General features: G+C 49.0%; 1 long non-coding RNA gene across 1 annotated transcript; it reads left to right on the top strand.

Moving 5' to 3' along the window:
- Positions 1-39: 39 nt before the first annotated feature.
- LOC141411354 (uncharacterized) lies at positions 40-15,038 on the top strand. The gene is made up of 3 exons (XR_012436115.1): positions 40-154; positions 1,765-1,932; positions 14,613-15,038. It is a non-coding gene; the product is annotated as an uncharacterized lncRNA (long non-coding RNA).
- The last annotated feature ends 656 nt before the right edge of the window (positions 15,039-15,694 follow it).

The following is a 15,694-nucleotide window of genomic DNA, read 5'->3' as shown; positions in this document are numbered from 1 at the left end:
AAATAAATAAAAGCCCAGCCGAATGCGCAGCCGCAGAGCAGTCTCCGCGCACTACGCATGCGCACGGCTGCAAACGGGAGTTCGTGCCCTGCGGAATTTAAGGCGGACGTGGGACGTTCTTTTTCTTACGGGTGCCGGGGTTCTACTGTCAGCTGTACGTGCACCGATGCTGTCCTAGTTAAATCCTCACAACAGTCTCCCATGACCCATTTTATAGAGGAAAAGCGAAGCTACCTATCCAGTGTTATGCAGTCACGTGGGTAGTGAGATCCCTAAAGAGGCGAGAGAGGCCAACGGGCTCCATCAATCAAATGGTCCTGGCCCTTCGGAGCCTGACCTCAGCTTCCTCAGTGTAACATGGGGTCTTAGTATTGCATGTGTATTACCTGCAGCCCGCAGGGATCTTGTAAGGTCGCTCCCTCCCGCAGACAGACCTGACCAAAGCCATTGTAAACGAGGCCTGGTGGGGAGGCCGGCTGAATCACAGGGGGTCCAGCACAGAAGGGGCAGGAGGGAAAGGGGTGATCATAAGGAGGCAAATGATGCTAGAAGAGATTTACGGGGCTTAGTGTAATGAGACTTTACATTTTGGACGTTCTCCAGCTTTCTCCTGCCTCCAGGCCTTTGTACGTGCTGTTGCCTCCGGAACATTCTCCCATCTGGTTGCTGCAGTCTTTTCTGGTTATCCTTTAGGTGTTCTCACCTCCCGGAGGAGACTTCTTGCCTTCCCACACCTGCTTGGGTGACTGCTTCTCTCTGTTCTGCAGTAGTGTGGCACAACTGTGTTGGCCCAGTTTCCTGGCCCTTTTTAATGGACTGTGAGCTCTTGGTAGAACAAGATCACTAGGTGGGTTTAGTGGATGTTGGTTCTTGGATGGGCCTTGATTGCCAGGCTAGGAAATTCAGGTTTTAGAGAAATAAAAACCAGAAGAACTTCATGGTCAGAGTGGCAAAAATAAATAACAGGGAAAACAACGTCAAGATTCACAAAATAATGTCGTAGTCTGTTTTTCATTGCTAAAACAAAACACCTGAGACTGGAGAACTTTATAAAGAAAAAGATTATTTGGCTCACAGTTTTGGAGAGTCAAGGGCAAAGCAACAACATTGGCTTGGCTCAAGCAGATGATAAGAGTGCACATGAGAGGGAGCAACCACATCACCAGGAGGAAGCCAAACAGCAATTCAGAGCTCAGGCTCAGACAACCTACTGTCCCTAAGACGTGCACCATGAGACCAGCATTCCCTTCCAGGGCAGTGCCCCAACACATGTACCCTTAGCAGACTCACTCAGAGCACATCCAACCAGGCCAAGTGGAAAGAGGATGGCTTGGGCAGGGAGGAGCTGGCTGGAGAGAGACTGTAATGCTATTCTGGAATGTGCCAGGTTAGGAAATACAGGGTGAGTGTCCCTTATCCGAAAGTCTTGGGACAGAAGTATTTTTGGAATTCTGGATTTTGGAACGTCTGCATAGGCATAATGAAACATCTTGGGGATGGGATCCAAATGTAAACATGATGTTCATTTCTGCGTCATAGACACCTTGTACACGTGGCATTTAGGTTATCTCATACAGTATTCTTGGTACTGCTGCGTTTTGACTGTGACCCATCACCACTTGGGCTCAGGTGTGGAATTTTCCACTGGTGGTGTTATGTTGGTGCTGAAAAGTCTCAGATTTTGGAGCATTTTGGACTTTCAAATTAGAGATGTTCTACCTGTACTGGTTTGAGAATGAGAAATATTTTGTTTTTGTCTTTTAGGACAGGGTCTTACTATCCTGCCTCAGCCTCCCAAGTGCTGGGATTACAGGCAAGAGACGCCATGCCCAGCCTGAGTTAGAGTACTAACAATGCAAGGGAATTCAGAGGTTGTCCGGGTCAACTTTATTTAACTGAAAGCAGATGGAGATGTGCTGAGAGTTGCCAAAGGTAAGAGAGCAAGTGGGGCGGGGGGGGGACTGAGACTGGAGCCTAGGTCTCCCAATAAATTCCAGCCTAGTGCTCTGCACTGTAGGCCTAGGATTCCCTGATAGAGTGAGGGGACATCAGGGGACGTCATCCAGAGCCATGTGCTCACAGCGCGTCCAGAGTGAAAGAGACTGAATGTGCGATTCTTCCTGCAGATTTCCCCTTAATGCACAGTGCACGATGTTCTTAACATTTTCTACATGAGAGCAGAGAGAAGGCTGTAACCAGTCCTTATGTCTGGGGCTGGGGGTGAGGCTGGGTGGTATAGCATGTGCTTAACACATGGAGGCCAGCACTGTCAAAAGAAAATTCACTTCTGAAACATCTGACTTTTGGTCTCCTGTTTCTTTAATACTCTGCATATACAAACTTGGATTTCCCTGCTGGAGTATTTTAAATAATCCCCTAGCTAGGTGTGTCCCTGTCATCCCAGTCACTGAGGCTGAGGAAGGAGAATCACTTGAACACAGGAGTTCAAGGCCAGCCTGGGTAGCATAGTGAGGGCTGTTTATTTGGTTTTTTTTGAGACAAGGTCTCACTATGTAGCCCAGGCTGACCTTGAACTCGCTACCTTCCTGCCTCAGCCTCCTGAGTGCTGGGATTAAAGCAGGTATATACCATCACGCCCAGCGAGACCCTCATCTCAAAAAAATTCCAAATATGTAAAATTCCACCCACGATATTTCAGTATGTATCTCCAACAGACATGTTGCTGCAACCACTGAATTTGGGAATCTTTTTTTTTTTTTTTTCTTTGATGGTGGTACTGGGGATTGAACTCAGGGATTTGTGCTTGCTAGGTAGGCACTTGATTAGTGAATCCTGAACCACTGCTCCCAGAGGAAACACAGGGCGAGGTTCCTGTGAGCCTCAGATCATGGCATTTTCATCACCTGATCAATATATAACTTTGTTGTATGTGCATTTCTATTTAAAGACACCTTATATAATATCAATTGTTGATTCATTAACATTAAATTCAGCACACACAGCCCTGTAACTCACACCTGCCCAGAGCTTATCTAAGGCCTGGATTTCCTCCACTAAGGCCCACCTCCTGGCTGGGGAACTGCTCAGCATGTCAGCACTTTGCTGGAGGGGGGTGGGGGGGTTGAAACAGTTAAGTCACCAACAGAAAGCCTAAAATATGCAAAACCCGAGGCATTAACCAGAGCCCAGAAAGCACACTTCATTTACAGTGTGAGTCTGATGCGCTTCTTCAGCCTTAGCTGGGAATGTGTACATGGGTGACTCCACTTTTTTGCTTCCCAGTGCGTGCACACGTCTGCAGGGACTGCAAAGAGGAGGTCTTGATTTACAGTTTACAAGTAAATTTTAGCGATTAGGTTAATTTGCAAATCCAGAATCAGAAGAGGGAGGACAGTCTGCACCAATAGGTCCCCAACATCTTCAGTACATCTTGTCAGATGTAAATTTGTAATGGTCTTGAACACTGATTATCTGTGAAACATCACACAGAAACCCACGTAGGACTTGGGTAAACTTTTACCAAAAAGAAAGTTGTTTCTTTGAATTTCAAGTTCACTTGGGCGTCCTGTATTTTATCTAGCTACCCTACTATCATTTATATGTGCCAGCGGTGTGCATTATCTGGTTCCCACACTGGGCCTGTAAGCTGGTGTCACTGCCTCTCTGCCCATGGCGACAATGATAGGTAATAGTGTAGACCAGATGAGGGACCCCATCCTGAGTCTGTGGGGCTGGGAAAACACAGGGTTGAAGGGCCTGGGGGGCTTTCTGGAAGAGGTGGCTCAGCAGTGACACCTGGAAAGGTGTTCTTATGGGGTGGAGGAGTTGGAGGTGGAGGGCACAGGGTTTCGGTCACTGGCAGGCCCACGTGCTGGCTGGAATGGGCTTTGGGGTTCTGGAGCCAGGGAGGAGCTGGGCCCGACGAGGGCAGGAGGTCCAAGCCCTGATAAGGTCCGATAGGCAGGGCGGGGCCGATTGTGGATTCCAGGCTGGGCTCCTGGACTTTACCCCGCAGACAATGGGGAGCCGCCAGCATTTCTGAGCAGGGCCGGGCAGCCCCAGTGTCCCGCCCGATTTTCCGGGCTGGCCCGAGCCCTGCAGGATCCCTGCTCGACCACTAGATGGCGGCATTTCAGCAAATTTAAACCTTGGACACGGCTTCCCCAGATGACCGTCAAGTCGGGGCCCACGAAGCCAACACGTACTCACCCCAGCATCCTCGGCCCCCCAGCGGAGGCTCATCCAGCCCACGGGACTTGTTAGCACCCCGCTTTGCAGGCCCGGGACTGAGGTCGAGGGGTGCGTGTGCTCCACGATGGACCCAGGCTAGGCAGTGGGGTGGGGAGTGGGCTGGGCAGGACCCCAGGGTACCAGCCTGCTGGGCAAGGTCCCTATGTGTAAGAACCGCATTGTATTTGTAGCCCACCGTGGCTGCCCGCAAACCCTGCAGGGTGGATGGTGACAGCTGCCTGGACTCTGCCCTTTGGCTCATTTTAGGTGGTTTTTTAAGAGAGACTCTGAATTCTCTCTGATAACCACGTTCCGGACTTAGGGGCTATCACACATTTTACAGGCGAGAAAACACTCAGAGAAGTGAAATGGCTTTGCTCCAGGCCTCAAGATCACACCAGAGGAGGAGCTGGATTCCAGGAACGCCACTCCTGCCCTGGGTCTTCCCGTCATGGTCAAGTTTACCCAGCTTCTGGGCCAATTTAATAGGGAAACGTGGGCATGTATACATACCCGAAGAGACATGATGGTTTGTAACATGGGGGGGAGGGAGAAGGAAAGAGAGAAGGAAAGAGAGCAAGAGAAACAACCCAAATGTCCCTCCCTATAGGAACAGATTGGACACATAAAATATGGTATAAAGCATTTCATACACTGGAGTACTATGCAGCAGTTAAAAAGGAATGAGCTGGCCATTTTAATTGTGTGTGTATCAACATGGATACATTTCAGAAACATGGTGATAAAGGCAAGATGCAGAACAACATGAATCATGATACCATTTATGAAAATTAGACAGGAAACATTGTCAAAGACTGACTGTACATGTAGCTATGTTACATTATTTTAAAATGACCGGATGTATATGCACCAAATTCATTAGTCAGCTGGGGAACTTGGCCAGCGCATAAGGGGACTTCATCCCTTAAGTTTTATTTCTTTAAAAAAGCAAGCAGATATGGGCGGTAGGAATATAAGCGATTGTTACATTATTTCTTGTATTTATTTATTTATTTTAATATTTGCACAAAAAGATGTTTCAGGCAAAAAAAAAAAATACAATGTTAGAGAGTAGAAAAATCAAGTTTTCCTGTTTAGGAAGTGAAGATAGTGGTGGCCAGTTCTCTGGGGAGGGCCTGAGAGGCAGGAGGAGAGCAGAGGAAGCCAGTTGTTCCTGGTCCTGCAAAGCACAGGCCTGAGATCTGCTGTCATGGCAATACAGGGTGGTGAGGTCCCACACATGAGCATTTTCAGGGTGACAGGCATCCCACAAAGGCTCCACCACTGCTACTCCCGTCCCTGCGGGGGAGAGCAAGTGGCTAGTGAGACCTTGGGAACTCTCCACGGTGGGCACAGAGAATCAAGGAGGGGGCACAGACCCTGGGAAGATGTGGTTCTGTTGCTGGTGGGTAGAGTCTGTGGTCAGAAGACTTCCAAATTCTTTGTGTGTCAGGGAAGAATCCATGGCAGGACACAGGGGTATAAATGGGGTTATTACAAATTAGGGAAGGGAACTACAAAGAAAGCATGGTGGGTGCAGTTGGAATCTGCAGGTAGAGAGCTGCTTCTCTTCTCCAGGTGTGTTTAAACTTATGCTAACCTATGGACAGGGAGGAACAGGTGATTCCCAGTCAATAATCAATGAGTGGGGAGGGGCTCGGGTGGTCCTTAGGCCAGGGGAGGGCGGTCCCTGGACAGAGCATTGCTAATCTGAGGTGTAATATTTTTCTATGAGTCCCGAACTTTCCCTAATTTTAGTCTACCTCAGTTCCATCGTGGAAGTTGGGTGGCTGGCAGTGGCCACACACTGGGGCTTCTCTCCCTCTTCTGTTTTTCTTTCTCTGATTGGTGGTCATGTAGGTGGTTTCCCAGTATGCATCCTTGATGGGCCACTCCCACTTCCCAGCAATTGCTCCTAATTCTGGGCAGTTCTTACTTTTGCTGGTTTTGGCTCCAGGTCCTGGTGGGCAGCAGGTGAAATCATGAGTGCTAACGTTTCTTGGTAAATCTTTGGTCACTATGAACAGGTCTGGGGTGCAGCTCAAAGGTTAGGCTTGCTTAGCATGGGTGAGACCCTGGGTTCCATCCCCAACAATGCAAAAAAAAAAATTAACTCAGAAGAAATAAGAAATCAAGTATATCAAGGACTGCTTAGCAATGTTTCAACCAATGACGATGACAGGCCGAATGTCTAACAGTGGGTCAGCCAGCCGGCTATGTTACATAGCCTCGGGGTTGGCAGCCTGGACACTGCGTGATGTCTGTAGAATGACAAATCTTGTGAGTCCTTAACTCATTTCTCAGGCCTTATCTTGCTAGTGGGGCACAACTGTGTGATCCTTCTCTTTTTCCTCTTTCTTCCCATCTGTCATATTACACAGAATCACATGGGCCACATACAGAGTGGAGTGACTCTTCTATTCCTCACCACACCTCTCTAACACTTTTATCCTCTCCATCTTAAATGTGAGGGAAGTGAGAGTCAGAGAAGTTAAGTCTTTTCCCAAGGTAACCCAGCCAAAAAATGGCAGAGGGAGGATTCAAACCCAATTGCAGTCCTCCAACTGCAGGGTTGCCTGCAGGGTTTGCCTCCTCCTGTGCTTGTGTTGATATTCCATGTTTTATGGTCTCATATCTTATCCTAAAAAGGCAACACGGAGACATCTTTGTGTTTTATTTTCTCTCTCTCAAAACAACATTACAGTCTTCTTTGTTCCAAGTTGCTTTTGTCTTGTGTGTGACCCTCTGAGGTCCTTATGTCTGAGCTGGGGATCCTAATTTCCTGGGTAGCTGAGGAAATGTCTAGTCTGCTTAAAGGACAGAGAGGAAAAGAGGCCCAAAAGAGCCCAAACCTGGCTTTTCTGCTTCCCTGTGTTCACCCGCCTCAGATGTCAAAAGGCCTAAATTCCAGGCAAACCAGGAATAATGTCCTAGTCATCAAATTTGAAACCAAATTTCAGCAAAGACATGTATTTGCTGCCAGAAAGCAAATAGCTTTTTCTCTTCTTTCTCATTTTTTTTTTGCCCAAACAAAACATCCTCTTATGAAATATGTCCAATTTGCAATATTTACTTTCCCTTTATTTAATAACAGGAAAGGGATTGCTGGACTTTTGTTGATTTTTGCATTTCTTATTAAAATTCTTTGGGGGCTTTTGGGGGAACTTAATCAGCAGAAAAGGAGGAGGAAGAGTTTCGTGTGCATTCCTCCGTGGCGGGCGACAGAGGAAACGGGCTGTTTGCTTAAGAGCGTTTCTGATGGGAGAAGCTTACATGGTCCAGAGCCTTCCTCTGACTCTTTTCCTTCCCTGAACCGTCTCCGAGCTTCTCTGAATTCTTCGTTGACCAGGAAGATGGAGCTGAGGTCGATGCCTCCTGGAGGCCAGGAGAGAAGAGACATTCATGGAGCCCTGCACCTGGCCTCAGGTCCCCTAAGCCAGCCCTCCCTCGGGGACAGCTCTTGTGTGAGCTTCTGGTGGACAAGAAAACTGACACTCAGAGGGACGATGCCCTTTGCCAGCCTCCCTTTCCATAGAGCGTACAGTCCGGGGTCTAAAAGGAAATGGTTTCTGGTGTTCCCAGAGTCCTCCATCCAATTGTGTCCTCATAGCAGCTCCCAGAGTCAGGTAGGCAGTCTGCAGTTTTCAAGGCTCAGAGAGGTGAAGTGACTTGTTAAAGGTCACCCAGCTGGAGGGTGGCAGAGCTGAGATGTGAGCTGTGCTCTCCCTGTCACGTCATGTTCATTTCATCTCGCAACATGGCCTCATGGGAGTCAGAATAGATTGCATCCCTCCCTGATGGTTTAAATTTCTCTGCCCTGAAGGTCTCAGTCCTTCCTTCCTCTGTTCCACAAGGAGGTTGCAAGTGGCTTCAAGGACTTTAATATTTTCATGCTAGCAGAAATAATTACATTTATAAGCATTGTTATGATTGTGACTGTAAGTAGGTCTGTTTCTGGAATAGGACCTCATACTGAGTCTTCAATAGCACTGCAACATAGTGGGGTCCCAATGCTCCCCTTCTATACACAAGGAGAGACCAAAGAATTTATCCACCCAAGGCCCTAGAAGGAGAATTGGAATCCAGGTCTCCTGGTTTTGTCTACACTGTCCTTGCTGTGAACATGGCTGCTACACTGGCCTTCTTGTTCACTCGGTTCCTACTGGCCAGTGCTGTGCTGGAGGTTAGGGACACCCAGATAAATCACACAGATTTGGTGTCCAGGTTCTCCTGGTCCAGCAGAAGGTGCTCTAGAAGTTAAGCTCTCATACAGTGTGGCCCACGCTCTGAGGCTCAGGAAAGATGTCACAGAGGACATTTGAGCTGGGTGTTAAAGGAAGAGAGGAATTGGCCAATTTAAGGGAGATAAAAGCTACTGCTAAGCAAAGACCTGGAGGTGAGAATGCACACCACATATTCAAGAACTGTCAAGCAAAAGCTAGGTATGGTGGTATGTGCCTGTAATCCCAGCCACTCAGGAGGCTGACGCAGGAGAATTGCTTGAAACTAGGAGTTTGAGAACAGCCTTGGTAACACAGTGAGAGCCCAACACAAGGAAGAAAGGGAGGGAAGAAGGGAGAAAAGGAAGAAGGGAGGGAGGGAGGGAGAAAAGAAAGAAGAAAAAGAGGAAATTCAAACCATTAAGTAGTCTTCTGAGGAAGAGAAGTCAGCCTGGAAAGAGTTGGGGCCATGTTGTGGAGGGCTTTACCTGCAGTCCTTAGGAACATGTATTTTTTTATCCCAAGGGTGGTGGGGGCATCAGGAGAGATTAGGAAGATCACCACAGAGGACTGAGGTGGCCCAGGCTCCCACCTTGACCACCTAACATCTTGTTTCTTCCCACCTCCCTGAAAGAAGTCTTTCCTGTCCTCCAAACCCTTCTTGGAGGATATGGGAACCTTCCCAAACCCTCACTCCCTGGTCCCCTCTTTTTGATTCCTGTGCTGTCTGGGCAGCACCTCCAACCAGCTCCTTCCTTTGCATGTGCAAAGGGTTTAATAAAAATGGACCTCAACTTGAGGTCAGAGGCCTGGGAGGGCCTGAGGACAAATGTACAAGTATTGCACACAAATGCTCCAAATATGAGCTGTGCTGTGGGGTTTGCAGCCCCCAAAGCTGCCTCAACTTATGGAAGTGGCAATTCCCAGACACCAGGAAGGCAGACACCCCACAAGTCATCAGCTGTACCCTGTATATTCCTGAGGAATGGTAGGCAGTCCAAGAAGGCACAGGAATTAAGAACTAAGATTGCCCTCCAAGGCCAATGATATGTAACTCAGAAGGGACACTAGGATGGTGACAGCCCTAAGTGAACAGAGCAAGATATAGTAATATATATATATATATATATATATATATATATATATATATATACTGATGTTTTATTAACATGTTATATACTAATAGTTATTCTATTATTAATTATATATAATTATATTACTATATATTCATACATGTATTCTTTAAGAGATGAGGCCCAGGCTGCCTCAACCTCCCGAGTAGCTGGGACTACAAGTATGTTCCACAGTGCCAGCTATGGATGTAGTAATATTTCTAAAGAAAGAATATGTCTATCAAAGAAAAATTGAGTGACCAGGGAAGAAGGAAAAGGATTCAGTGCATCCAAGAGGTAGTTCTCTTTTGCCCTGAGATCTTCAGATGCTAGAATCCCATAGCCAGCCTCTCCCTTTCCCGTGCAGTGCTCTAATTTGAATTTGGCTTTCTGTGGCGTGTCCACAGGGAGCTGGAGTGCTGGCTGGAGGACATGTGTATCCGGTCCCTTTGGCAGTTATGTTTCTCATTGTAAATTAGAAAATTGGGAACACAGAATTCACAGAAGAAGCAATACAAATGAGTAATGCGCATATAAAAATAAAAATTCATTCTCACCAGTATTCAAAAAAACATAAATTCAAACCCAAACCGAGCTGTTTTCCCACCTATGATATCAGAAAGGATTTCTTTTTTCCAGTTAACACTCTGCTAGGAAAGGTGTGTTTGAGGGGACCTTCCTGCTCTGCTGGCAGGGGAGCATGCTTCCTGCTGGTCTCATCACGGAGGTGCTCCTTATTTCTGTGATGCTGGGGATGGACATCCTTGTGCATGCTCGGTGGGAACCCCAACTCCGAGCAGCACCCCGGCCCCTCACTGTGCAGGTTCTTTGAACTTGAAGAGGCTGGAGGTGGCACCTATCACAGGCTTGGCTGACAAGACTAGGTGGGGTAGAGGCCACAGAGAAATCTACCCCAAATGCCAAGTGGTCTCAGGCCATGAGGGAGGCTGAAGGCTGCTTTCTGGGTGGGCTGGGAAGGGAGAGATGGAAGGGAAGGTGAGGAGACTGAGGCTCGGGGAAAGCCACCTCTTCCCTCAACCCCACACCTTCTCCTGCCTGTGCCCTGGCTTGTCCAACCTGTGGAGCCCCAGGAATCTGGTGCTGAGGTCTTCAACCTGGGCCACACCCTGGAGATGGATCCCATTGGCCTGGACCTAGCCGGAGTGTTTTTAAAAAGTACCCCCAGGTATTTCAACTGTGCAGCTGGATGGAGAACCAAGAGCCTCAGGACAAGGTGATGGGCAGGACAGGACTTAGGGCCATGTGCAACTGGTCCAGGAGCAGGAGTGGAGTGGCCTCTTACTGCCTGGTTCCCTCCAACTCCATACTCTCATCAGACGCTGAACCTTGATTTTTATTATGGTTGTTGCTTTTTCAGAGTCTCACCATGTAACACAGACTTTCAATCCTCCTGCCTCAGCCTCCCAAGTGCTGGGATTACAGGCATGTACCACCATACCCAGTAAGTTTTGTTTTGTTTTTGACTTTTCTTTTTTGATGCTGGGGGTTGAACCCAGAGCCTCACGCGTGCTAGGCAAACACTGTACCACTGAGCTACATCCCAGACCCCCAGTGGGTTTTCGAGGCGGGGTCTGGCTATGCAGCCAGGCTGACTGACCTCTGCCTCCTGAGTGCTGGGATTATAGGCATGTGTTTCCATGCCCAGTTTGAATTAATTAATTTAATTTTATATTTTATTTTTTGGCAGTACTGGGTTTGAACTCAGGGCCTCACAACTTGCTAAGCAGGTGTTCTACTACTTGAGCCACTCTGTCAGCCCAAATTAATTAATGTTAAGTGGATGGCTATGTCCTTACGGGGTCCCTGATGTTTGGTACATGTATCCATTGCACAGTGATCACCGTGGGAGGCTGCCCAGCCTCTGAAACATTAGTCCTTTCTTTGTGATGAGAACATTCCAAATCCTGTCTTCTAGCTAGTTTATTTATTTTATTTGGTGCTGGGGATTGAACCCAGGGCCTCATGCTTGCTAGGCAAGTACTACCTGCCTCCCTGAGTCCCTCTTCTAGCCATTTCAGAGTTCACAATATTGCACCCTGGCTCTTTTGCTCTGTAAAACAAAGATGGATTATCTGCCACATGTTGCTGCCAGGTTGAATGAGAGCTGCACAGCAAGTGCTCAGCCGTGCTGAATAACATTTGTGATCACGGTCACCACTGGTAAGCCAGGTGGCATCATGCACCCAGTCCCAGTCAGGACACTGGGCTCCGAGGCTCCTGCAAACTATAAAGGAGGGAGGCTCCGCTGCAGCACGCCTGTGATTTGAGAGTGCATCCCATGCATGGTACTGGAGTCCCAGGAATCCCTGTCCAGTGACCGCTCAGATGGGGAAGCAATGAGTGAACCCACCCAGTGAACTGCTGTGTGGAAGTGGCGGGGCTGAGCAGCTCTACCACTTGAGCTTGTGGCTCCCCAGCCCATTTTTGCTCTTAGTTACTTTTTGGATAGGGTTTAGTGGTTTTGCCTGGGGGAGGCCTTGAAATTGAATCCTCAACCTATGCCCTCCAGAGTGTAGCTGCTATGCCCAACCTGTATGCTGACATGAGGTCTCACTCTCTGTTCCTCCTCCCCTGCCACCTTGGCCCCAGGTTGAACTTCCATCTCCTTTTACCATCTCAATCTCTGTTGCCACAGTAGCTGGGATTTATAGCTGTCTGCCACCACACCCAAACAACCTGATTTTTCTTTCTTTCTTTTTTTCTGATAGGACTGGGGTTTGAACTCGGGGCTTTGTGCTTGCAAAACAGGTGCTTTGCTGCTTGAGCCACACCTCCTGTCCATTTTGCTCCAGTTATTTTGAAGATGGGTCTCTCGAACTATTTTCCTAGGCTGACCTGAAACGGAGATCCTTCTCAGCTTCCCAAGTAGCTAGGATTACAGGCGTGAGCCACCGGTGCCCACTCTTACCCCTGATTTTTCAATGCAAGGTTGAGTGTGGGCTAGGGGCCCTCAAACATCATCCTGCAGAATTGCACCACTTGGTAGCTGTGGGACCTCAGGCCAGTGACTTGGCCTCTCTGGGCCTCATGTATCTAACATGGGAATAAAACCAGCTCTTGCCCCACCTGGCTTTTGAGAAGGTTCAACAGGATAAAGTTGGTGAAGCTCTGAGCACAGACTGTAGCACATGTAAGGCGTCCATGACCGGCCATGTGGGTCACTCCCTGGCCAGAACAGCCCTTCCTTAAGAGCCGGATTCTCTCGTGACACTTACGCCACACATGGGGCATGAGTGTAATTGTTAGTGTGTGTGTGTCTCACTGGGGGCCAGGAGCTGATTCCTTGTTTCCTCCGGGCCCTTGGTTCTCTGTGTCACATTCTGCTGCAGCTTGGGGGACAGACACACAACTGACCTAACACCTCTTCTTCCACAGATAAGAAAACCAAGTCCCCAGAGGGTGATGATCAACATGGATGGGGTTGTGTGCCTGGCACATACTTGGCTCTGGCTCCCCACTCTTGGTGGGCCACCTCACTGTAGTGCAGGTGCTGGGGGTTGATTCTCAGGGGTCACACCTGGACACACAGAGGGCGGGACCTCTTCCTGCCTCCTTGGGCAGTGAGCTTTCTTGGCTGGGGCCGAGGAAGAAAAGAGAATGTAGTACCCCAGGGGCTCCTGGGTGAGGCTTTGCAGGTGGCCCAAGGACCAGGATGAGTCGGGGGTGGGGGTGGGACTCAGCCAGTAAAACGCACAGGATTACTGGTAGGGTGACTCATTTGTACCAAGAGTCTGGTGAGACATAGAGAAACCCGGGTACAGGAAGACGAAATGGGATAACGAGGAGGCCAAAAGTTCTTTGAGCAGTCATTTAGCATCAGAGGAAGGGCTCAGGCTCCTCACACAGCCCAATGCAAAGCCCACTTCTGGGACTGACCTGTGACCTTGGAAAGGGGGCTCAACCTGCTGGAGTTTCACTGTCCACCTGAAAGCTGGGGATAATACAGTTGTGCCTCCATGTCCTTGGGGCATTCCCCCAGGATACCAAAATCCACAGCTGCTCAGGGCCCGTATGTAGCATAGCCTGGTATTCGAATAGAACCTACTCGATCCTCCCATGGGCTTGGTGTCATCTCTACATGACTTAGAAGACCTCCTAAGCTGTACCTTCTGTGGGCATAGGGGTTGTACTGCCCTGTGCCTGGAACCATGACAAGGAAAGCCTGTGCGTGCTCAGTACAGATGCAATCCTTTCTCCCTTTGAGTATTGTCAATTCATAGCTGGCTGAATCGAGGAATGTGGAAACTGTGGTCGGAAAAAGATGAAAGAACATGACGTAGCCAAGGAGTGTGGTGCAATGCCCGGCGTGGGTGTGCACCATGGCAGATGACAAGGACAAGTGAGGCCTATCGCCCAGCATCCCGCATCCTCAAAGCTGGTCTTCCCATCCCTCCCCTCGGGCTCCAGCAAGGCCCTTTCTTCTCCTGCGCCCAGGGCGTTTTACCCGAGCCTTCCAGCTCTTATCAGACCCTGGCAGTCACTGCTAACTGCCATCGAAAGGGTGCACTGATGGCCCTGTGGCCTGGGCGTCTGCAGGGCAGGCCCGGGCCTTATTCATCTCAGCACCACTGTGCCTCTCCCCTCCCCAGGGCTATCCAGGGCCCCCCATGCAGTGACCAGAATGCAGAAATAGCAGCTGGCTGGGAGTTTTGTTGCTCTCACTACCAGAAAAGACTATGTTGTCAAGTATAGAGGAGAGAGGGATTTATAAATATATTTTTTCAAATTCTACTAAGTCCCTTTGCGTGTGTGTGTGTGTGTGTGTGTGTGTGTGTGTGTGTGTGTGTGTAGGGGCGACTGGGGTTTGAACTTAGGGCTTTGCGCTTGGAAAGGAGGCACTCTACCACTTGAGCAACAGCTCCAGTCCATTTTTCTCTGGTTATTTTGGCGATAGGGATCTCCAGAACTATTTGCTTGGGCTGGCCTCAAACTGCAATCCTCCCAATCTCAGCCTCTCAAGTAGCTAGGATTATAGGCATGAGCCACCGGCACCAGCTACCAAGTCCTTTTGATTGGTACATCTTAATTCATATTTTATAACATGGCTTCCTGTTTGTTTTGTTTTCAGGCTGCAATACAGATGCAATGAATGAGAAATTCCCACGTAACCCCCAGATGATGAAGTCACCTGGAATGTTTGTTAATGAACTGGGGCGATGGTAAAGCTACTGGTGGCAAAGGTGGAACCAGATAAAGACCAGTGTCACCCTGGGAGCCCAGGGAACTCCACAGCTTGCACCGTGTGTCCTCATGGTCTGTGCCCTTCCTTGGCACAGGTGGCAGGTCCATGAGATGGTGGGGGGTGGGGAACAGAGCCCCTTAGCAAGGACTTGGGGGCCGATGGTGTGCACAGCCTCTGGCAGGTAGCAGGTGTTCATAACACCATGACCATGACTGTGACTCTTGGCAAAGATGCAAAATTCTCTTCTAGACTAATTATGTGAAGTTTAACAATGAGTTTACATCATAAAATGACCCATATCTAGCTTCGAGAGGGAGCCCAACTCAATATCTTTGAAATGTTTTAAAATCAAAACCAAGACTTTGAGTCTTTCTATTTAAGTGGAAGGTTGAGTGGGGGTGGGGGTGGGGGTGGGGAAGCAGGTGGGGCAGGCGCTCAGGGAGCTACGTGCCTGGCTGTAGGAGCTTCTTTCCTCCTCCTCCTTCTTCCTCCTCCTCTTCTTCCTCCCCTGTCCCTCCTTCTCCTCCTCCTCCTCTTCTTCTTTCTCCTTCTCTTTCTTCCTCCTTCCTCTTCCTTCTCTTCCTCTTCTTTTCCCTCTTCCTTCCTTCTCCTCCTCACCAAAAGTCACAGATCTCATGAGCCCAGTCTTGGCTGTCTGCCCCTTGGGTAAACTGTTTCCTCCCCACCTTCCACACTGTTATGGTGTGAGAGGAGCAGATGTGCCTCAGGCTCTGCCCTTGGAATCCCAGGGAGGCCACTTGGGGGTCTGCCTGCAGTTCCAATCCCCTCTGCCTCGCCTACAGCTGGGCAGCCTCGCAGAAGGTACAAATCCGTTGGACTGGGTAATACTGGTAGCTCTCGGGCAGGGTTGGGCTGAGGAAGGACAGTCAGTAAGTGCTCCATGCATGTCTTGCCGAGTGTGCAAGACACCTCAGACACAGTCATACTGGCTGTGGCCCAAATCCAGG

The sequence above is a fragment of the Castor canadensis genome, chromosome 10, assembly GCF_047511655.1.
Source record: "Castor canadensis chromosome 10, mCasCan1.hap1v2, whole genome shotgun sequence".
Taxonomy (NCBI): domain Eukaryota; kingdom Metazoa; phylum Chordata; class Mammalia; order Rodentia; family Castoridae; genus Castor; species Castor canadensis.
Note: the sequence above shows the minus strand (reverse complement) of the source record. Positions and strands in the feature narration are given on the sequence as shown.